General features: G+C 44.8%; 1 protein-coding gene across 1 annotated transcript in view; it reads right to left on the bottom strand.

Moving 5' to 3' along the window:
* Positions 1-23140, bottom strand: part of LOC124024236 (calcium uniporter regulatory subunit MCUb, mitochondrial-like) — a 36702-nt gene that overhangs the window by 4892 nt on the left and 8670 nt on the right. The gene's annotated exons all lie outside the window — the stretch shown is intronic.

The raw sequence follows: 23140 nt of genomic DNA, 5'->3' as shown, positions 1-23140 counted from the left end.
CCTGCTTCTATTCTACGTGAATAAAATGAGTGTCGGAAAACGACCTGCTTCTATTCTACGTGAATAAAATGAGTCGGAAAACGACCTGCTTCTATTCTACGTGAATAAAATGAGAGTCGGAAAACAACCTGCTTCTATTCTACGTGAATAAAATGAGAGTCGGAAAACGACCTGCTTCTATTCTACGTGAATAAAATGAGAGTCGGAAAACGACCTGCTTCTATTCTACGTGAATAAAATGAGAGTCGGAAAACGACCTGCTTCTATTCTACGTGAATAAAATGAGAGTCGGAAAACGACCTGCTTCTATTCTACGTGACATCTTTGTTTTGCCAGGGAATGGTCTTGATTATCATTTTAAATGTAGACAGTCATTGCAAGTCATTTTTACTGAGACACTGTGTGATGTAAACATTGGGATAAGGACATATTTCCAGAATCTCATTTCCAGAAACTGCATCATCATCATTATATTACCGCAGCCTATCTTGCTCCCCCCCATATGAACCACAGAATAGCCTACAGCCGACAGATTTGTTTTGCTGACAACACCATGTCAAAGCTTCTGCTGACGCATCATTTCTCCCTTTGATTTCAATACCTTCTTGGCCTGGATGGAAGATGGAAAACCGTTCCGTGTTAATATTCACAATCATATCCCTCCCAACATCACTATCTAATCTCACTGAGGTAAGGGTAAAAGGCTGGCTCTCACCAATCTCCACAGAGACGTCGCCTGGCTAAACCAGACTCAATGATGATGCTTGAATAGCTGAAAATAGACAGAAAATGGTGCTGAAAGCCTCCAGGTTTCCATATCAACATCCCCACTACAGATTCATCCCCTTCTGATCCCATGCTGAGCAATACAATGATTTGGAGTATTAGGTTTAATGGTTGGGAATATGATGCTGGCACTGCAGCTGGAAGTAATGAAAGGAGCTGGTAAGATACGAACGTAGAGTAATAGCTGTGAAAATGTGTGTGTGTGTGTATATATATCATATGTATGTATGTATGTATGTATGTATGTATGTATGTATGTATGTATGTATGTATGTATGTATGTATGTATGTATGTATGTATGTATGTATGTATGTATGTATGTATGTATGTATGTATGTATGTATGTATGTATGTATGTATGTATGTATGTATGTATGTATGTATGTATGTATGTATATATATCATATGTGTGTGTGTGTGTGTATATATATCATATGTGTGTGTGTGTGTGTGTGTATATATATCATATGTGTGTGTGTGTATATATATCATATGTGTGTGTGTGTGTGTGTGTGTATATATCATGTGTGTGTGTGTGTGTGTGTGTGTATATATCATGTGTGTGTGTGTGTGTGTGTATATATCATATGTGTGTGTGTGTGTGTGTGTGTATATATCATATGTGTGTGTGTGTGTGTGTGTATATATCATGTGTGTGTGTGTGTGTATATATCATGTGTGTGTGTGTGTGTGTGTGTGTGTATATATCATGTGTGTGTGTGTGTGTGTATATATCATATGTGTGTGTGTGTGTGTATATATCATATGTGTGTGTGTATATATCATATGTGTGTGTGTGTGTGTATATATCATATGTGTGTGTGTACGCACGCACCTGCGTTTGTAAAGAGATTTTGTATTGTGCTACAATTATACCAACACAACTCCCAATAAGTATTGTGATGCCTTAGGCATGCATTCTGCCACTATTAAACACATGCTCACACGCACAACCACAGTGGGCAAAGATACATGGTCGTGTTAAATGTGAGAACTGAATAAGGGTTTTATAACTGTTGAATTAATGATGTGCCTGCTACAGAACAATACCCCCATCCACACCATTAAAATGGAAATGACTCCACCCGGTAAGAAGAGGACTTGGAGGGTTTGCCAACGATGCCTAGTGAACACTACAGCACCTTCTGGGCAGCAAAACCAAGTTGGGCCCCTTGTATTGGAAGCCTGTAAAGCGTGTGGCTGCAGTGAGTGACCTTAAAGTGATCAAATGCCAAAAGACTATTAAAAATATAAAGCATTCCTTTTTGATGGCATTAGAAGCCTAATTTGTGACATCGTGACCTTAAAGTGATCAAATGTCAATATCTACTCAACTAAATGTAGACTACTTTCTGACCCCATATAAAGGTCAGTATTAGGAGCTTAAGAGTGAAAAAATAGATTTCTTATCAATGGATTCCTTCTGCTGTAGAATAACAGTTTAATAGAAAAGGAGTCTGGGTGGTTGAATGAATCGGTGAGTCTCTGTCCCAGCGGCAGTGACATCCAGGGACCTGACAGAGTGGGTGTGTGTCTGACAGCCACTCCTCTTCGACCCTCCAGTCCATAGCCTGGGCTATCAGCCAATCAATATCAAGTTAAAGAAGCAGAGTGCTCGAGCCATCCGTACACTGCTACAGCTACAGGTCAAAGACACCGCACAAAGGAAAGGACAGGGGACATGCATCCCTACACTGCTACAGCTACAGGTCAAAGACACCGCACAAAGGAAAGGACAGGGGACATGCATCCCTACACTGCTACAGCTACAGGTCAAAGACACTGCACAAAGGAAAGGACAGGGGACATGCATCCGTACACTGCTACAGCTACAGGTCAAAGACACCGCACAAAGGAAAGGACAGGGGACATGCATCCCTACACTGCTACAGCTACAGGTCAAAGACACAGCACGAAGGAAAGGACAGGGGACATGCATCCCTACACTGCTACAGCTACAGGTCAAAGACACAGCACAAAGGAAAGGACAGGGGACATGCATCCCTACACTGCTACAGCTACAGGTCAAAGACACCGCACAAAGGAAAGGACAGGGGACATGCATCCCTACACTGCTACAGCTACAGGTCAAAGACACAGCACAAAGGAAAGGACAGGGGACATGCATCCTTACACTGCTACAAGTCAAAGACACCACACAAAGGAAAGGACAGGGGACATGCATCCGTACACTGCTACAGCTACAGGTCAAAGACACCGCACAAAGGAAAGGACAGGGGACATGCATCCCTACACTACTACAGCTACAGGTCAAAGACACCACACAAAGGAAAGGACAGGGGACATGCATCCGTACACTGCTACAGCTACAGGTCAAAGACACCGCACAAAGGAAAGGACAGGGGACATGCATCCCTACACTGCTACAGCTACAGGTCAAAGACACAGCACGAAGGAAAGGACAGGGGACATGCATCCCTACACTGCTACAGCTACAGGTCAAAGACACAGCACAAAGGAAAGGACAGGGGACATGCATCCCTACACTGCTACAGCTACAGGTCAAAGACACCGCACAAAGGAAAGGACAGGGGACATGCATCCCTACACTGCTACAGCTACAGGTCAAAGACACAGCACAAAGGAAAGGACAGGGGACATGCATCCCTACACTGCTACAGCTACAAGTCAAAGACACCACACAAAGGAAAGGACAGGGGACATGCATCCGTACACTGCTACAGCTACAGGTCAGAGACACCGCACAAAGGAAAGGACAGGGGACATGCATCCCTACACTACTACAGCTACAGGTCAAAGACACCACACAAAGGAAAGGACAGGGGACATGCATCCCTACACTGCTACAGCTACAGGTCAAAGACACCGCACAAAGGAAAGGACAGGCATCCCTACACTGCTACAGCTACAGGTCAAAGACACCGCACAAAGGAAAGGACAGGGGACATGCATCCGTACACTGCTACAGCTACAGGTCAAAGAAACAGCACAAAGGAAAGGACAGGGGTATGTTCAGAGGGGTGGGGACCAGTGACAACCCGTCATTAGAGCCCCATCTGTTTTGAGGGGGGGGCTTGCCATTAATACATGTTCCATAACAGTTTGCAAACAATGTAAATATATATATATCATTGAGTTAATAAAGTCTCCATACAAACATGGTCTATTTTTTGTTTTCTTGAGTAATGCAGCTCCACAATGCGGGTCACTCGTGGGGTTACTACGTCACCACCAAGTCAAAGGGTAGAGCTGAAAATTCTAGCCCCTTGGGTGCTGCTGTAACGGATGTGAAACGGCTAGCTTTGTTAGCGGTGTGCACTAAATAGCGTTTCAATCGGTTACGTCACTTGCTCTGAGACCTTGAAGTAGTAGTTCCCCTTGCTCTGCAAGGGCCGCGGCTTTTGTGGAGCGATGGGTAACGATGCTTCGTGGGTGACTGTTGTTGATGTGTGCAGAAGGTCCCTGGTTCACGCCCAGGTATGGGAGATGGGACGGTTTAAAAATTATACTGTTACATTGATGCTGTTGACCCGGATTACTGGTTGCTGTGGAAAAATGGAGGAAGGTCAAAAGGGGGGTGAGTGTAACGGATGTGAAACGGCTAGCTTAGTTAGCGGTGTGCACTAAATAGCGTTTCAATCGGTTACATCACTTGCTCTGAGACCTAGAAGTAGTAGTTCCCCTTGCTCTGCAAGGGCCGTGGCTTTTGTGGAGCGATGGGTAACGATGCTTCGTGGGTGACTGTTGTTGATGTGTGCAGAGGGTCCCTGGTTCGCGCCCGGGTATTGGCGAGGGGACGGTTTAAAATTATACTGTTACACTGCCATAGAGTTACATTAGAAGTGCCCATCCAGGAAGGCTCAAGGTCATTTGCTACAGATAAAATTACATCAAATCATGTTATATGTACAGTAGCTTTGATTGGACTGATCATGTCAACATCATACTTAGCTAAGTCTTAGCTAAGAGTAATCATCATGAATCAAGCCATTCCTTTTTAATATTGTTTAGTAAGCTGTTAGTAGCCCATGTGCCTCACCCTAATAATTTACCCCTCTTAATTTAATCTACTGTTCTGACTTGGTGGTGCATATGTAGCCTATAACCTGTTTTAGAGAAATGTAATCATCAAATATTCGAAGGAGCTGCCATTGTCTGCTTTTATATGCCCCTTTATTTATCCTATAGTTCTGACTTGGTGTACAGGGATAACACCATGTTCTGAATTCTGTCGCTGTACATTTCCAAAGTGCTGAACAAATAGTTATTTTGACCACGCCTGTCCTAGCTCGCTCATTAAGGTCTTAATTGAAATTACAGATTGCCTCTCCATTTTGAACATCCCAAAGAAGCAGGCAGAATAAACTAAATCAAACATCTGTACATGGAAAAGACAGATTTCAACTCGCCAAATTGAGCCCCGTTTTAAATGATCACTGAGAATAAATGTACCAGGCACGAGATGTGTATCATTCACACAGGCAACTATTTTTATTTTGAAAAAAATATTCTGTTCCATTTTATTCTGTTGTATTACATAATGTCTGATATTACAGATTAAATAAATGAATCTTAAAATGGCACTTGTTTTTTTTAAATGACTGAATATACAGTATATGGGCCAATTTAGCCATTAGGATTTGTTATCTGTAATGGTTATGATAAATTAGGCACTATTGTGATCTGTTGGAATATATGTAAATGTGCACATCATTTACTCCATTGCAGGCATTGTGTTCTAAAAATAGTCAACCGGCCAGATTGTGCATTCAGTCAAGCACTAGTGGCCACAGCCGCAATTCAGGGGAAAAATATTCCCTCCCTTTCATCGTTCTCATTTGTGAAATGCTTTTTGTGGTGACGGGGACTGGAGAGGCATTTGAGCACTGTGACGTTTGTTTGTGTGTTAGTGTGTGTGCGGGTGTGTGACTGTGGTGTGTGTGCGGGTGTGTGACTGTGGTGTGTGTGTGTGTGTGTGCACATTTGTTTGTCTACATTTGTGTGTTTGCATGTGTGCGTTTGTCTGTTGTGTGTGTGTTTTAGACATATGAAAAGTGCACGGCTAAGGAGCCGAGCGTCAAACTCAGAGGCCGAGGTCATTTATCTCTGGGGTGAAGACGCGCTGTGCATAGGGATATACTGCTGACGACAGCGGATTCAACACCTGGAAATCTGTAAGCAGTCCGTCTCAATGCCATGTTGCACCGTTCCCATCATACAAAACATAAAATGGGAGATGACTGTCATGGTGGAACAGGAACACACTCAGAGCTATAGAATTAATACCGTAATACAGTATTCCCTTCATATATCAATGGGGGGACAGAACGTATTCATTAAGAGCTATAGAATTAATACCGTAATACAGTATTCCCTTCATATATCAATGGGGGGACAGAACGTATTCATTAAGAGCTATAGAATTAATACCGTAATACAGTATTCCCTTCATATATCAATGGGTGACAGAACGTATTCATTAAGAGCTATAGAATTAATACCTTAATACAGTATTCCCTTCATATATCAATGGGTGACAGAACGTATTCATTAAGAGCTATAGAATTAATACCGTAATACAGTATTCCCTTCATATATCAATGGGTGACAGAACGTATTCATTAAGAGCTATAGAATTAATACCGTAATACAGTATTCCCTTCATATATCAATGGGTGACAGAACGTATTCATTAAGAGCTATAGAATTAATACCGTAATACAGTATTCCCTTCATATATCAATGGGTGACAGAACGTATTCATTAAGAGCTATAGAATTAATACCGTAATACAGTATTCCCTTCATATATCAATGGGGGGGGACAGAACGTATTCATTAAGAGCTATAGAATTAATACCGTAATACAGTATTCCCTTCATATATCAATGGGTGACAGAACGTATTGGCCTTGCTGCAGCCACAACGCCCTGGCCCTTCGGTGACAATCACACATTTTGTGACTCCTTCAAGGAACAGAGGCTAGTAGCTACAGCTGATATTTCTCAACTTCTGTTCCTTCATCTCTCATTTCTCATCTCCAAATGTAATATTCCACATCTCAAAACAATAGACTGCATGATGGAACAGATTCCACCCCAGAGGAACTATATTCACTTTGAGTGGTTTGTTCTCAGAGTCAGACACAGCACAGTGGCACAGCACTTTCCTCCTTCACTTGTATACAGTCAACCAGGAGTTCAAAGTGATATGCTCTGTTTCACCACTATCCTATTGGAGTCCCAGGCCAGAAATAAAGTTGGTTTTCAGAGGGTCAGTACAGCAGCAGCTTGGTGATAAACTGTCCTTTCCTCCTTAGTAAGGTGGAGCAGCCATAGCCAGTAGTGTTCATCAGGGGACATCATGGTGATTGATTGGTGACAAGTCACAGGCTGGCTGGTTAATTTCTCCAGTGGCAGGCAGGCAGGCAGGCAGGCAGGACCAGACCCAGTTATTATGGCTCCTGTCACAGGCTGAGCTATGGCCCCTCATGGGGTGTCATGTTTGTCATTTATTATCTTGTCTTGTCCCTGTGCTTCCCATTCTATTCGTTTCCCTCTGCTGGTCTTATTAGGTTCTTTCCCTCTTTCTATCCCTCTCTCTCCCCCTCCCTCTCTCACTCTCTCGCTCTCTCTTCTCTCTATCGTTCCGTTCCTGCTCCCAGCTGTTCCTATTCCCCTAATCATCATTTAGTCTTCCCACACCTGTTCCCGATCCTTTTCCCTGATTAGAGTCCCTATTTCACTCCTTGTTTCCCGTACCTGCCCTGTCGGATCCTCATTTATAATTCACCGTGCTGTGTCAATGTTTTGCCCTGTCGTGTCGTGTTTCCCTCAGATGCTGCGTGGTGAGCAGGTGTCTGAGTCTGCTAGGTTCAAGTGCCTTCCCGAGGCAACCTGCAGTTCTCGATCAAGTCTCCAGTCTGTTCTTGTCTTTACGTGTAGTATTATGCTTTTTGTTTTGTAAAGTTTATTCTGGATTAAATACTCTGTTTTCGCCAAGTCGCTTTTGGGTCCTCATTCACCTGCATGACAGAAGGATCCGACCAAGGAATGGACCCAGCGACTACAGACGCTCGTAAAACTGCCGTCGAGATCCAAGGAGCCATGCTCGGCAGACACGAGCAGGAATTGTCTGCTGCTCGCCATGCCGTGGAGAACCTGGCCGCTCAGGTTTCCGACCTCTCTGGACAGTTCCAGAGTCTTCGTCTCGTGCCACCTGTTACTTCCTGGCCTGCCGAGCCTCCAGAACCTAGGGTTAATAACCCACCTTGCTACTCCGGGCAGCCCACTGAGTGCCGCTCCTTTCTCACCCAGTGTGAGATTGTGTTCTCTCTCCAACCCAACACATACTCTAGAGAGAGCTCGGGTTGCTTACGTCATTTCACTCCTTACTGGCCGGGCCCGAGAGTGGGGCACAGCTATCTGGGAGGCAAGGGCTGATTGTTCTAACAATTACCAGAACTTTAAAGAGGAGATGATTCGGGTTTTTGACCGTTCAGTTTTTGGTGGGGAGGCTTCTAGGGTCCTGGCTTCCCTATGCCAAGGTGATCGATCCATAACGGATTACTCTATAGAGTTTCGTACTCTTGCTGCCTCTAGTGACTGGAACGAGCCGGCGCTGCTCGCTCGTTTTCTGGAGGGACTCCACACAGTGGTCAAGGATGAGATTCTCTCTCGGGAGGTTCCTTCCTGTGTGGACTCTTTGATTGCTCTCGCCATCCGCATAGAACGACGGGTAGATCTTCGTCACCAGGCTCGTGGAAGAGAGCTCGCATCAACGGTGTTTCCCTGCTCCGCATCGCAACCATCTCCCTCCTCTGGCTCTGAGACTGAGCCCATGCAGCTGGGAGGGATTCGCATCTCGACTAAGGAGAGGGAACGGAGGATCACCAACCGCCTGTGCCTCTATTGCGGATTTGATGGACATTTTGTTAATTCATGTCCAGTAAGAGGCCAGAGCCCATCAGTAAGCGGAGGGCTACTGGTGAGCGCTACTACTCAGGTCTCTTCATCTAGATCTTGTACTACTATGTCGGTCCATCTACGCTGGACCGGTTCGGTGCTACATGCAGTGCCTTGATTGACTCTGGGGCTGAGGGTTGTTTCATGGACGAAGCATGGGTTCGGAAACATAACATTCCTTTCAGACAGTTAGACAAGCCTACGCCCATGTTTGCCTTAGATGGTAGTCATCTTCCCAGTATCAAATTTGAGACACTACCTTTAACTCTCACAGTATCTGGTAACCACAGTGAGACTATTTCTTTTTGATTTTTCATTCACCTTTCACACCTGTTGTTTTGGGTCATCCCTGGCTAGTATGTCATAATCCTTCTATTAATTGGTCTTGTAATTCTATCCTATCCTGGAACGTATCTTGTCATGTGAAGTGCTTAATGTCTGCCATCCCTCCCATTTCTTCTGTCCCCACTTCTCAGGAGGAACCTGGCGATTTGACAGGAGTGCCGGAGGAATATCATGATCTGCGCACGGTCTTCAGTCGGTCCCGAGCCAACTCCCTTCCTCCTCACCGGTCGTATGATTGTAGTATTGATCTCCTTCCGGGGACCACTCCTCCTCGGGGTAGACTATACTCTCTGTCGGCTCCCGAACGTAAGGCTCTCGAGGATTATTTATCTGTGTCTCTTGACGCCGGTACCATAGTGCCTTCTTCCTCTCCGGCCGGGGCGGGGTTCTTTTTGTTAAGAAGAAGGACGGTACTCTGCGCCCTGCGTGGATTATCGAGGGCTGAATGACATAACGGTTAAGAATCGTTATCCGCTTCCCCTTATGTCATCAGCCTTCGAGATTCTGCAGGGAGCCAGGTGCTTTACTAAGTTGGACCTTCGTAACGCTTACCATCTCGTGCGCATCAGAGAGGGGGACGAGTGGAAAACGGCGTTTAACACTCCGTTAGGGCATTTTGAGTACCGGGTTCTGCCGTTTGGTCTCGCCAATGCGGCAGCTGTTTTTCAGGCATTAGTTAATGATGTTCTGAGAGACATGCTGAACATCTTTGTTTTTGTCTATCTTGACGATATCCTGATTTTTTCACCGTCACTCGAGATTCATGTTCAGCACGTTCGACGTGTTCTACAGCGCCTTTTAGAGAATTGTCTCTACGTAAAGGCTGAGAAGTGTTCTTTTCATGTCTCCTCCGTTACTTTTCTCGGTTCCGTTATTTCCGCTGAAGGCATTCAGATGGATTCCGCTAAGGTCCAAGCTGTCAGTGATTGGCCCGTTCCAAGGTCACGTGTCGAGTTGCAGCGCTTTTTAGGTTTCGCTAATTTCTATCGGCGTTTCATTCGTAATTTCGGTCAAGTTGCTGCCCCTCTCACAGCTCTTACTTCTGTCAAGACGTGTTTTAAGTGGTCCGGTTCCGCCCAGGGAGCTTTTGATCTTCTAAAAGAACGTTTTACGTCCGCTCCTATCCTCGTTACTCCTGACGTCACTAGACAATTCATTGTCGAGGTTGACGCTTCAGAGGTAGGCGTGGGAGCCATTCTATCCCAGCGCTTCCAGTCTGACGATAAGGTTCATCCTTGCGCTTATTTTTCTCATCGCCTGTCGCCATCTGAGCGCAACTATGATGTGGGTAACCGTGAACTGCTCGCCATCCGCTTAGCCCTAGGCGAATGGCGACAGTGGTTGGAGGGGGCGACCGTTCCTTTTGTCGTTTGGACAGACCATAAGAACCTTGAGTACATCCGTTCTGCCAAACGACTTAATGCCCGTCAAGCTCGTTGGGCGTTGTTTTTCGCTCGTTTCGAGTTTGTGATTTCTTACCGTCCGGGTAGCAAGAACACCAAGCCTGATGCCTTATCCCGTCTGTTTAGTTCTTCTGTGGCTTCTACTGATCCCGAGGGGATTCTTCCTTATGGGCGTGTTGTCGGGTTAACAGTCTGGGGAATTGAAAGACAGGTTAAGCAAGCACTCACGCACACTGCGTCGCCGCGCGCTTGTCCTAGTAACCTCCTTTTCGTCCCTGTTTCCACTCGTCTGGCTGTTCTTCAGTGGGCTCACTCTGCCAAGTTAGCTGGTCATCCCGGTGTTCGAGGCACTCTTGCGTCTATTCGCCAGCGATTTTGGTGGCCGACTCAGGAGCGTGACACGCGCCATTTCGTGGCTGCTTGTTCGGACTGCGCGCAGACTAAGTCGGGTAACTCTCCTCCTGCCGGTCGTCTCAGACCGCTCCCCATTCCTTCTCGACCATGGTCTCACATCGCCCTAGACTTCATTACCGGTCTGCCTTTGTCTGCGGGGAAGACTGTGATTCTTACGGTTGTCGATAGGTTCTCTAAGGCGGCACATTTCATTCCCCTCGCTAAACTTCCTTCCGCTAAGGAGACGGCACAAATCATTATCGAGAATGTGTTCAGAATTCATGGCCTCCCGTTAGACGCCGTTTCAGACAGAGGCCCGCAATTCACGTCACAGTTTGAGGGAGTTCTGTCGTTTGATTGGTGCGTCCGTCAGTCTCTCTTCCGGGTTTCATCCCCAGTCTAACGGTCAAGCAGAGAGGGCCAATCAGACGATTGGTCGCATACTACGCAGCCTTTCTTTCAGAAACCCTGCGTCTTGGGCAGAACAGCTCCCCTGGGCAGAATACGCTCACAACTCGCTTCCTTCGTCTGCTACCGGGTTATCTCCGTTTCAGAGTAGTCTGGGTTACCAGCCTCCTCTATTCTCTTCCCAGCTTGCCGAGTCCAGCGTTCCCTCCGCTCAAGCGTTTGTCCAACGTTGTGAGCGCACCTGGAGGAGGGTGAGGTCTGCACTTTGCCGCTACAGGGCACAGACTGTGAGAGCCGCCAATAAACGCAGGATTAAGAGTCCTAGGTATTGTTGCGGCCAGAGAGTGTGGCTTTCCACTCGCAACCTTCCTCTTACGACAGCTTCTCGTAAGTTGACTCCGCGGTTCATTGGTCCGTTCCGTGTCTCCCAGGTCGTCAATCCTGTCGCTGTGCGACTGCTTCTTCCGCGACATCTTCGTCGCGTCCATCCTGTCTTCCATGTCTCCTGTGTTAAGCCCTTTCTTCGCACCCCGTTCGTCTTCCCTCCCCCCCCCGTCCTTGTCGAGAGCGCACCTATTTACAAGGTACATAAGATCATGGACATGCGTTCTCGGGGACGGGTCACCAATACTTAGTGGATTGGGAGGGTTACGGTCCTGAGGAGAGGAGTTGGGTTCCGTCTCGGGACGTGCTGGACCGTTCACTCATTGATGATTTCCTCCGTTGCCGCCAGGATTCCTCCTCGAGTGCGCCAGGAGGCGCTCGGTGAGTGGGGGTACTGTCATGTTTGTCATTTATTATCTTGTCTTGTCCCTGTGCTTCCCATTCTATTCGTTTCCCTCTGCTGGTCTTATTAGGTTCTTTCCCTCTTTCTATCCCTCTCTCTCCCCCTCCCTCTCTCACTCTCTCGCTCTCTCTTCTCTCTATCGTTCCGTTCCTGCTCCCAGCTGTTCCTATTCCCCTAATCATCATTTAGTCTTCCCACACCTGTTCCCGATCCTTTTCCCTGATTAGAGTCCCTATTTCACTCCTTGTTTCCCGTACCTGCCCTGTCGGATCCTCATTTATAATTCACCGTGCTGTGTCAATGTTTTGCCCTGTCGTGTCGTGTTTCCCTCAGATGCTGCGTGGTGAGCAGGTGTCTGAGTCTGCTAGGTTCAAGTGCCTTCCCGAGGCAACCTGCAGTTCTCGATCAAGTCTCCAGTCTGTTCTTGTCTTTACGTGTAGTATTATGCTTTTTGTTTTGTAAAGTTTATTCTGGATTAAATACTCTGTTTTCGCCAAGTCGCTTTTGGGTCCTCATTCACCTGCATGACATGGGGGCCCTGTTTCAGTACCCACCACCCACTGTACCACAACCCAGGGTTCTAAAACCATCTCATGCTGAATGGTTCTTTTGCCACTTTTCCCCAATAGGCACTCCTGTAGATCTGAACGACTCTGATTGGTGCAAGCAACATACCGACCTATCAGAAGGAATGGTTGAGCAATTGCATTTGGCTTAAACCTATCAAATCCTTTCCGATCTACAGGAGTGTCTAATAACTAGGGGCTTGGTGTTTGAGTTGGAATTCAGCACCAACAGACCAATAGTGTGGCCAGTCTGGGTCCACCTCACACCCACCCAGCTCTGACAAATCATTTAGAAGAGTGTCTAGGTGGTACAGTACGAGGGGCTATGGGGCAATCTGTACTGGAATTTAGCACCAACCAATGACGTGGCCAGTCTTGTTCCACCCAACTGACCAGAAGAGGAGGAGTTATCCTTTTGGGTGCAGCTGGACACGGCCCAGGAAACAAAGACTATCTGGCAGCAGGTAGCCTAGCGGTTAGAGCGTTGCTGGTTCTAGGGCTAAACCCATTTAGTCGACTGGCCGATTGTTTGGTCGACAGTAGAGCAGTAACAACAAAAACATGACTGGCGCCTGACTGACTGATCCATTGTGGAGCCCGTGGGGAAGGCAGTCCATCACGAAGACATGTGCTACTGAAATTCTAGATGGTAATATTAACAACAATTGTGCAACAAAAATAAAAATGATATAATTTAATAACACATGCGCTTTCTCCCCGTTAGACAGGAGTTCCTGTTCACGGTTCAGAGTGCGCTGTTTAATTGCCGCCTTTTCCTAGACCATGTTGCTATGTGCATAATAGAAAAGGTTGTCTCAAATTGTGAGCACAAATGTGTTCACTTCTGTTAGTGAGCATTTCTCCTTTTCCAAGATAATCCATCCACCTGACAGGTGTGGCACATCAAGAAGCTGATTAAGCAGCACCTTGTGCGGGGATAATGTGCAGTTTTGTCACAACACAATGCCACAGATGTCTCAAGTTGAGGTTCAGCACAGCAGCAATTGGCATGCTGACTGCAGGAATGTCTACTAGAGTCGTTGCCAGAGAATTTAATGTTAATTTCTCTACCATAAGCCACCTCCAATGTCATTTTAGAGAATTTGGCAGTGCGTCCAACTGGCCTCACAACCGCAGACTACGTGTTATTGTTTTTATTGTATATTGTTTTAACTTTTATTAAACTACGACAGTCAGTTAAGAAAAAACTCTTATTTACAATGACAGCCTACCCCTGCCAAACCCGGATGATGCTGGGCCAATTGGCCTCTTGCACTGAGATGAAGTACCTTACACCGCTGTGCCACTCGGGAGCCTCATGTGTAAGGTGACGTGTGGGCGAGTGGTTTGCTGATGTCAACGTAGTGAATAGAGTGGCCCATGGTGGCGATGGGGTTATGGTATGGGCAGGGATAAGCTATTTGAACGCAGAGATAAGGCCCATTGTCGTCCCATTCATCCGCCGCCATCACCTCATGTTTCAGCAGGATAATACACAGCCCGCAAGGATCTGTACACAATTATTGAAAGCTGAAAATGTCCCAGTTCTTCCATGGCCAGCAGACTCACCAGACATGTCACCCACTGAGCATGTTTGGGAGGGTCTGGATCGACAGCGTGTTTCAGTTCCCACCAATATCAAGTAGAGGTCGACCGATTAATCGCCATGGCCGATTAATTAGGGCCGATTTCAAGTTTTCATAACAAATCAGTAATCGGTATTTGCATTCCACGAGTAAACTGCATGCAGGCCAAGCTGGTTCAAATCCCTGAGCCGACTCCGTTAAACATTGGTCGATCTGCCCTTGAGCCAGGCACTTAACCACTTGCTCCTACCTGGCACGCAGGCGTCCCATCTAGAGCTCTGGAAATGCAAATGCGCTACGCTAAATGCTAATAGTATTAGTTAAAACTCAAACGTTCATTAAAATACACATGCAGGGTATTGAATTAAAGCTACACTCGTTGTGAATCCAGGCAACACGTCAGATTTTTAAAATGCTTTTCGGTGAAAGCATGAGAAGCTATTATCTGATAGCATGTAACACCCCAAAAGACCCGCAGGGGACGTAAACAAAATAATTAGCATAGTCGGCGCTACACAAACCACACAAATAAAATATAAAACATTCATTACCTTTGACCATCTTCTTTGTTGGCACTCCTAGATGTCCCATAATCACTATTGGGTCTTTTTTCGATTAAATCGGTCCATATATAGCCTAGATATCGATCTATGAAGACTGTGTGATAAATGGAAAAAAATAGCGTTTCATAACGTAACGTCATTTTTTTAAATTCAAAAAGTCAACGATAAACTTTCACAAAACACTTCGAAATACTTTTGTAATGCAACTTTAGGTATTAGTAAACGTTAATAAGCGATCAAATTAACCACGAGACTAAGTGTTTTCTATAGGGGTCCGTCTTGAAATACTGACCGTGTATTTCTCAACCAAAATATCCGGTCGGAGACCGGAAGAAATGGGCTGTCTCTTGTTCGTTTGACCAAGAAACAAATCCTAGGCAAATGACAAGACTGTTGACATCGTGTGGAAGCTGTAGGTACTGCAACCTCAGCCATATTTAATGTCTTTCGCCCATAACAACGGGTTGAAGCGGCGGATGGATATATTTTTCCACTTTCAGTGATCAGATTTTCCTGCACTTTCCAATGAAACGCACGTTCTGTTAAAGTCACAGCCGTGATTTAACCAGTTTTATAAACGTCTGAGTGTTTTCTATCCACACATACTAATCATATGCATATACTATATTCCTGGCATGAGTAGTAGGGCGCTGAAATGTTGCGCGATTTTTAACAGAATGTTCGAAAAAGTAGAGGATAGACTGAAGAGGTTAACCCTAGTTGCTCCAGGATCGCCATCATGAGTGGCTGATCCCCTGGCCGTGACCCCACTCTAGCGGGTGTCTCAGGGGAAGTGGGATATGCAAAAAAAACATTTCAATTTCATTACACTGTACAGGTTATACATTTGCACGTGTGAAACAGGACAAATTCAACACCTCCTATTTGACCTTCTGAATGGTTCCCATGTAATAAACAGTTCTAGGGGCCAGGAATGAAAAACAGAGGGATGGAGAAACCAAATTACCAGCTGCTGTCATGAGCTCAGGCTGCACTGTACCATGAAAGTGATTTGAGTCAAGGCATTTATATTCTCGCTTTCCTTTCGACAGCGTTCTCTTAGAGAGAAAAAGAGGGAGGGTGAGCGAAAGAGAGTGGGAGAGAGAGAGGGGGCAACAATTGGAAATGCAGCTGTGAGAACATGGAGAGAGAGAGAGGGAGCAGAAATATGGAGAGAGAAGGAGAGTGGGCAACGATTGGAAAGACAGCTGAGTGAGAACATGGAGAGAGGGAGGAGAGAGGAGAGCGAGAGAGAGGAGAGAGCGAGAGAGGAGAGAGCGAGAGAGGAGAGAGCGAGAGAGGAGAGAGCGAGAGAGGAGAGAGCGAGAGAGGAGAGAGCGAGAGAGGAGAGAGCGAGAGAGGAGAGAGCGAGAGAAGAGAGAGCGAGAGAAGAGAGAGCGAGAGAAGAGAGAGCGAGAGAAGAGAGAGCGAGAGAAGAGAGAGCGCGAGAGAGAGCGAGAGAGCGCGAGAGAGCGCGAGAGAGAGCGAGAGAGAGCGAGAGAGAGCGAGAGAGAGCGAGAGAGAGCGAGAGAGAGCGAGAGAGAGCGAGAGAGAGCGAGAGAGAGCGAGAGAGAGCGAGAGACTAAAACAAGGAAAAAGGGAAAGGCAGCATGCAGAGCGAGGAGGATGTAACAGTCAAGCAGGTTGGATGAGTATAGGACGTCCTCCCCATGACAGCTCTCCAAACGAGTGTTCTGCATACTTCAGGGGACATGGTGATAAAGCAGAAATGATAGAGAGCTGGAACTTGAAGAGTTTTTATTCCTCTACGTACTGCAACAGACATATTACATATTGGTCTGAATTCGGTTCTGATACCGTTTGGAGCAGTTCATTGATTTACAGGAGGTTACTGTTCAGACAACAGACTGCAGTAGCTAAGGGTCAGCTGCTGTATTCAAGTCCTAGTTGAAATGCAGAGTAGATCAACAATATATTAAGCGAGTGTCAGGAATAGAAGTGGGTAAGTGAGTAGTAGATAACTGGCAGTTAGCTAGGCCGAGATAAGTGGGTTTTGTAAAAACTCACACTTTCTTACCAAAACCACACAAACATATTCTTCAGCAATCACGAGCCGGCTACCACCCGGTTACTCAACCCTGCACCTTAGAGGCTGCTGCCCTATATACAGAGACATGGAATCACTGGCCACTTTAATAATGTTTACATACTGCGTTACTCCTCTCAAATGTAAATACTGTATTCTATTCTACTGTATTTAGTTAATGCCACTCTGACATTGCTCGTCCTGATATTTACATATTTCTTAATTGCATACTTTTACATGTGTGCATTGTTAGATACTACTGCACTGTTGGAACTAGGAACACAAGCATTTTCGCTACACCTGTAATAACATCTGCTAAATGTGTATGTGACCAATAAACTTGATTTGATTTTGGACAGTGTCACTGTCAATTGCTTCCCAAAAGAGATTGAAAAACTGAAGAGAATCCACCTTTTCATTTTTTCACAAATAGATATTTCTTTCAGGAGATTCCTCTTAAAACATGGAACTGCACATTGGATGGCCAGTGGCCTGCCTCATACAATGACAGTTACAGGCGGAAAATGACAAGCACTTTTCTGGCTTGTCAGCTTCCTTCCTTGAGTTATTCGAGGTACATTCAGACTGTCAGTCAGTTGGTAGCATGGCATATGAGAGCATACAATAACCATTGTAGAACAGTGTGCATACTTGGCGCATAATCTTGCCTGCGTTCCAAGATCTTCAATAAAACATTTTAGATTAATTCCAAAATGTATATGCAAATGAAACTATTTATCACACTTGGCAGAAAAAGGTTCCATTCTAAACCAGCGATGTCTTTTTAACTCCTTAGTTATAGGCCTAAACAACGATAGCAGGTTGACCCCACAAACCCGCTAACCTGCATAGCAGTGGAGGCTGCTGAGCGGAGGACGGCTCATAGTAATGGCTGGAATGGATTCAATGGAATGGTAGCAAGCACACGTTTGCTCCTTTCCAGGCATTATTATGAGCCGTCCTCCCCTCAGCAGCCTCCACTGCTGCATAGTGATAACTATGGCAGTCCAAGTCTACTACACAAAGTCAAAAGTAAGAGCCGCGAGACAAAAGGTGTCTACAAAACAGGAACAATTTACTCTGATTTGAAAAGACCCCAGGCTCTCAGAGTATCTAGGATCAGCACTCATAAGATCACATGGACAGGGGGAACCTGATCCTAGATCAGCACTCCTATGACTGTGATGCTTTATGAATACAGGGCACTGGGCTACTTGACATTCCAAAGAGCATTCATTTAACTGATCTGTTCTCATCAGCAGCCATTAACAGAGTGTCAATCCAATTCTATTCCTTGATTTTTGGCCAATCATTGAGCTGACTCATTACTCCTCACCCATCATCATGGATACAGATTCACCAATACAAATCTGGAATTGATTAGGAGCAGGGTGACAGCTAGCCAGGGTCATTGAGAATGTGTGTCAGTGCACCTCCGTCACAGATACATTCCTTACTGACATCAGTGTTTCATTCATAGATGGTTAAAAAAGGGGCAATCTGCAGTTGCTATATTCATTTTTGGATTTATACGTGAACGATATGTAACTATTTATTCTTGAAGAATATAACTTAAATGCCCCACGAGTTTAGTTCAACTGTTGTACCCCCATCAGGACCCATCAGACTGAGTTTAGTTCAACTGTTGTACCCCCATCAGAACCCATCAGACTGAGTTTAGTACAACTGTTGTACCCCCATCAGAACCCATCAGACTGAGTTTAGTTCAACTGTTGTACCCCATCAGAACCCATCAGACTGAGTTTAGTTCAACTGTTGTACCCCCATCAGAACCCATCAGACTGAGTTTAGGAAACCCTGCAGATATGTTAGTGAGAGGAAGCACAGTGGCCATCAGTGGGAGAAGATGGAATGAGATGGATCTGGGCCGACATTCTGATCATTTACTCAACAATGAAACATTTGATCTGAATGTAGTTAGGTATATAGTTGACTATGTTTTGTAGACTTTACCCTTTGCCTGTTTCAAAAAATGACGTTGTTTAGAAGTGCAAAGGTGAATTGTGTTATTGTGCACGCGCACTTCACAGAGTAGGTGTTCAAATGGAAATATGTAAATCCATGCTAGAACGCACCAATAGGATCTCACTAGCTTGTGCTTGGCCCTGCCCACCTGCTTGCTTGGCTCTGCCCACCACTATGGCTCATTTGTTCCCATTTGAAATGACAGGCTGTGGTTTATCGTTGGTACAGCGCTCCGGACAGCTCCGGACCAAATCAAGCACTGCATGTTTATATTCATTCTTACCCAAACAGGGTGCTCCTTAAGATAGTGGTTACTGTGACACTGGCTGACTGATAGGAGTGAGGCAGCAGATTTAGCCACAGAGCGCCAGCCAGCCAGCCAGCCGGACAGCAATCAGACATTCTTCTCTGTTGGGTGACAGTTTAGACAACGTTTGAAGAGAGTGTTTGTGAACTTCTATAACACAGGGTGATCTTTGAAAGCTAGCCACCTATAGCTAGCAAGTTAGCAAACCAATGTATAGCTGGAGCCCTGAACTGGAGAAAACAGTTAGATAGTTAACTTCTAGTTAAGATATTTAGCAGGCAAACATTAGTAGTGAATCACCTCTCTTGTGCTGCTCAACAGTGAATTGTCACGGTCGCTCTGTGTGCCATTTGTAAACATACAATAGAAATGTTTTTAAATTGGCGGTATTGAAAAGCATACCGTCGGTACTTTAAAATAACCCCGATACACGGTACACCGTCCAAGACTACTTGACATTGCCTGAAAATAGTATGTTTATGTCACTACTGTTGTAATTCCTATTTGTTGTAGGCTAATTATACCTGATCACATCTTTAACACCAGTGTATCATTCTGAGGGTTAGAATATGGACAGGCAAAACCCATTTTACAGTCTGAGGTAAAGAACTTCAAAAAGGCAGAAACTCCAATTGGAGGACAATACATCTCAATAGTTCCTCAACTGAGCCTCTACTAGATACCACAGGACTGAAATCCTATGGAAACTCAGCCTCTACTGGATACCACAGGACTGTCACATTCTGACCATAGTTCTTTTGTGTTTTCTTTGTTTCAGTGTTGGTCAGGACGTGAGCATTCTATGTTTTATGTTTCTATGTTGGGTTTGTTGTTTGGCCTGATATGGTTCTCAATCAGAGGCAGGTGTTTATCATTGTCTCTGATTGGGAACCATATTTAGGTAGCCTGTTTTGTGTTGGGTTTTGTGGGTGGTTGTCTTCTGTTTTTGTGTCTATGCACCAGATAGGACTGTTTCGGTTTCTCACATTTGTTGTTTTGGTATTTTGTAGTGTTCACGTTTATGGTCTTTATTAAACATGTTGAACACTAACCACGTTGCGCTTTGGTCTGATCCTTCGTCCACAGAAGAAAACCGTTACAGAAACAATGTTTTGCTTTTTGGAATTCGCTACCTCTCTTTATTGGAAGGATAAATGTCATCAAAATGAATGTTGCCCAAATTTTTATATTTATTTCAATGTTTACCCATTTTTATTCCAAAATCTTTTTTTAATTCACTGGATCAAACATTCATGTATTTGATTTGGGATGGAAAGGTACCACGGATTGGTAGAAAGTCCCAGTGTCCCTAGGCAAAAGGTGTGTCAACCCAATTGTAACGCAGTCTCTTAAAATTAGGAATCAGTTCCGTTTTCCCTTTAGCCTCCGAGGCTTTTCTCTATCAATCAATCAGAACATTTTATTTCCTCCAACTTTGAATGATGGGGCTTTTGCCATTTGGCACTCACTAGGCCTCTCCTCACTGGCCCAATTATTCTTTGATACATTTGCCTCTTTTGCTCAGCTACAGGAAAAGTTCAACCTTCCCCAATCCCACTTTTTCTCCAGACTAGGAACTTTGTCAGAGCTAACACACCTGCATTTCCCCATAGGCCTGCGAATACAGCTATAGAGAGCATTTTTGAGCTGAACAAGCTTTCTAGGGGTGCAATTTCAGATGTATATGCAATCATTCATGACCTACAGAACCCTTCTTTGGTGCCTTTAAAGACTTGATGGGAAAAGGATTTGGGGGAGGAACTTGGGGAAGACGCCTGGGAATCTGTGCTGCACAGGGTGCACTCGTCCTCTTTTAGCACTAGACACAGCCTCATTCAATTCAAGGTGGTTCACCGTATCCACTGGTCGGGGGCCAAACTTGGAAGAATATTCTCTGATTTTGATCCTACCTGTGTCAGATGTAAAGTGGAACCAGCCACACTGTTGCATATGTTTTGGGGCTGTCATAAACTATCAGGTTTCTGGGAATTCATATTTAAATGTTTCTCTGATATATGACACTGTTATAGATCCGTCTCCCCTTACAGCCCTTTTTGGAGTACTGCCCATATGTAACCCCCTATCAAGACTCCAGTCGGACACTGTTGCTTATACAACTCTTTTAGCTAGACGGCTAATACTACAGAACTGGAAGATGGCAGCTCCACCATCTTATAAATATTGGGTGAGAGATGTATATAAAAAATGTCATTTAATAGATGTGGGAACCCCAAACTGTTGAGGCTTGGGCTCCATTCCGGTCTTACTTTAAACAGTCCATCCTCTGACGGCATTCATATTAAAACAAAAATAAGTCTGTATTTGACCCCCCTATGACTTAAAGGCGGGACGAGCATTTCTTTTTTTGGGAGGGGAGGGGGGTTAAGGTGATGATGATGTGCTTATTGATTGACCTGAGGATGCCTTGTTCATCTTGCCCGGTCAGAGACTTGTTTTGAACTTGTTTTGCCCTGTTTTTTTTTGTTTTTTAAAAACATTTTGTTCACGCTTACATGAAATTATTATTCATTTTTTTCTTTTAAAGCATTGTAAACTTTATTTTTGGTCCAGTGGATGGTCGGTCTGTGGCCATGACTGTCTGTGAGTGGTTGCATTTCTCCACCCTTATCCCTAGACTGTTCACAGGAACAATGGTGAGGTGTTTGCTCTGTCCCAGTACTACAGATTGCCCTTTAACCTTTGTAGCCTTCTGCCTGGTGCGTTTAACTTGTCTAAAGTACAGTATCTTTAAAAGTTTTTTTAATATTTGTATTTTTTCTAGTTGAGTATATTATTAATATTGTTTTGTGTTGTCTTGTGTGTAAAACTGAATAAACAGTAAAAAAAAATTAAAAAGAGAGAAAAGTAGTGCACTAAATAGGTAATAGGGTGCCATTTGGGACACATCCCTACTCTATAATAAAGAAGTGTGGTGCGGTCCGATGGGGGAAGGGAATACTAATGAAGAGTCTAAACGGACACACCGCATTCATTACATTGATACCCTGGACATTGGAAAATCCAGGGTGCGATGAATCAAGTCTAGACTAATAGTTTGTATTTGGCCTCGGACTACAATGGATATTTTTGTTACTAGGAGGATGGTTTAAAAGCGGATTGTCAATGGCCTATGATCTGCAAGGCATTTAAAGGCCTACGTGATTGAAGCTAGTTGTCACGTCCTGACCTTAGTCTCTTTTTATGTCTCTGTTTTAGGTTGGTCAGGGCGTGAGTTGGGGTGGGCATTCTATGTTTTTGTTCTATGTTTTGTATTTCTGCTTTTGGCCTGGTATGGTTCCCAATCAGAGGCAGCTGTCATTTGGGGTCTCCGATTGAGAGCCATACTTAGGTAGCCTGTGTTCCCACTATGATTTGTGGGTAGTTGTTTTCCGTCTTTGCGTTTCTGCACCAGACAGAACTGTTTCGTTTGTTTCCACTTTGTTGGTTTTTTGTTCTAGTGTTCAGTTTCTTCATTAAATGTACCATGAACATGTACCATGAACATGTACCATGAACATGTACCACGCTGCACCTTGGTCTACTCCTTTTCCACCAACGACAATCGTTACACTAGTGGTGCAGACCTGAGCAAAACAATGATGGTTACACAAATGGAATAGCAGGATGGACACTTGACTAGGAGGCTGTATAGAACTGAAGAAAGCAATGATGGTTACACAAATGGAATAGCAGGATGGACACTTGACTAGGAGGCTGTATAGAACTGAAGAAAGCAATGTTGGTTACACAAATGGAATAGCAGGATGGACACTTGACTAGGAGGCTGTATAGAACTGAAGAAAGCAATGTTGGTTACACAAATGGAATAGCAGGATGGACACTTGACTAGGAGGCTGTATAGAACTGAAGAAAGCAATGTTGGTTACACAAATGGAATAGCAGGATGGACACTTGACTAGGAGGCTGTATAGAACTGAAGAAAGCAATGATGGTTACACAAATGGAATAGCAGGATGGACACTTGACTAGGAGGCTGTATAGAACTGAAGAAAGCAA

This window comes from Oncorhynchus gorbuscha, unplaced genomic scaffold, assembly GCF_021184085.1.
Source record: "Oncorhynchus gorbuscha isolate QuinsamMale2020 ecotype Even-year unplaced genomic scaffold, OgorEven_v1.0 Un_scaffold_1797, whole genome shotgun sequence".
Classification (NCBI taxonomy): Eukaryota; Metazoa; Chordata; class Actinopteri; order Salmoniformes; family Salmonidae; genus Oncorhynchus; species Oncorhynchus gorbuscha.
The sequence above is the reverse complement of the archived record's forward strand: the minus strand, read 5'-3'. Positions and strand labels throughout refer to the sequence as shown.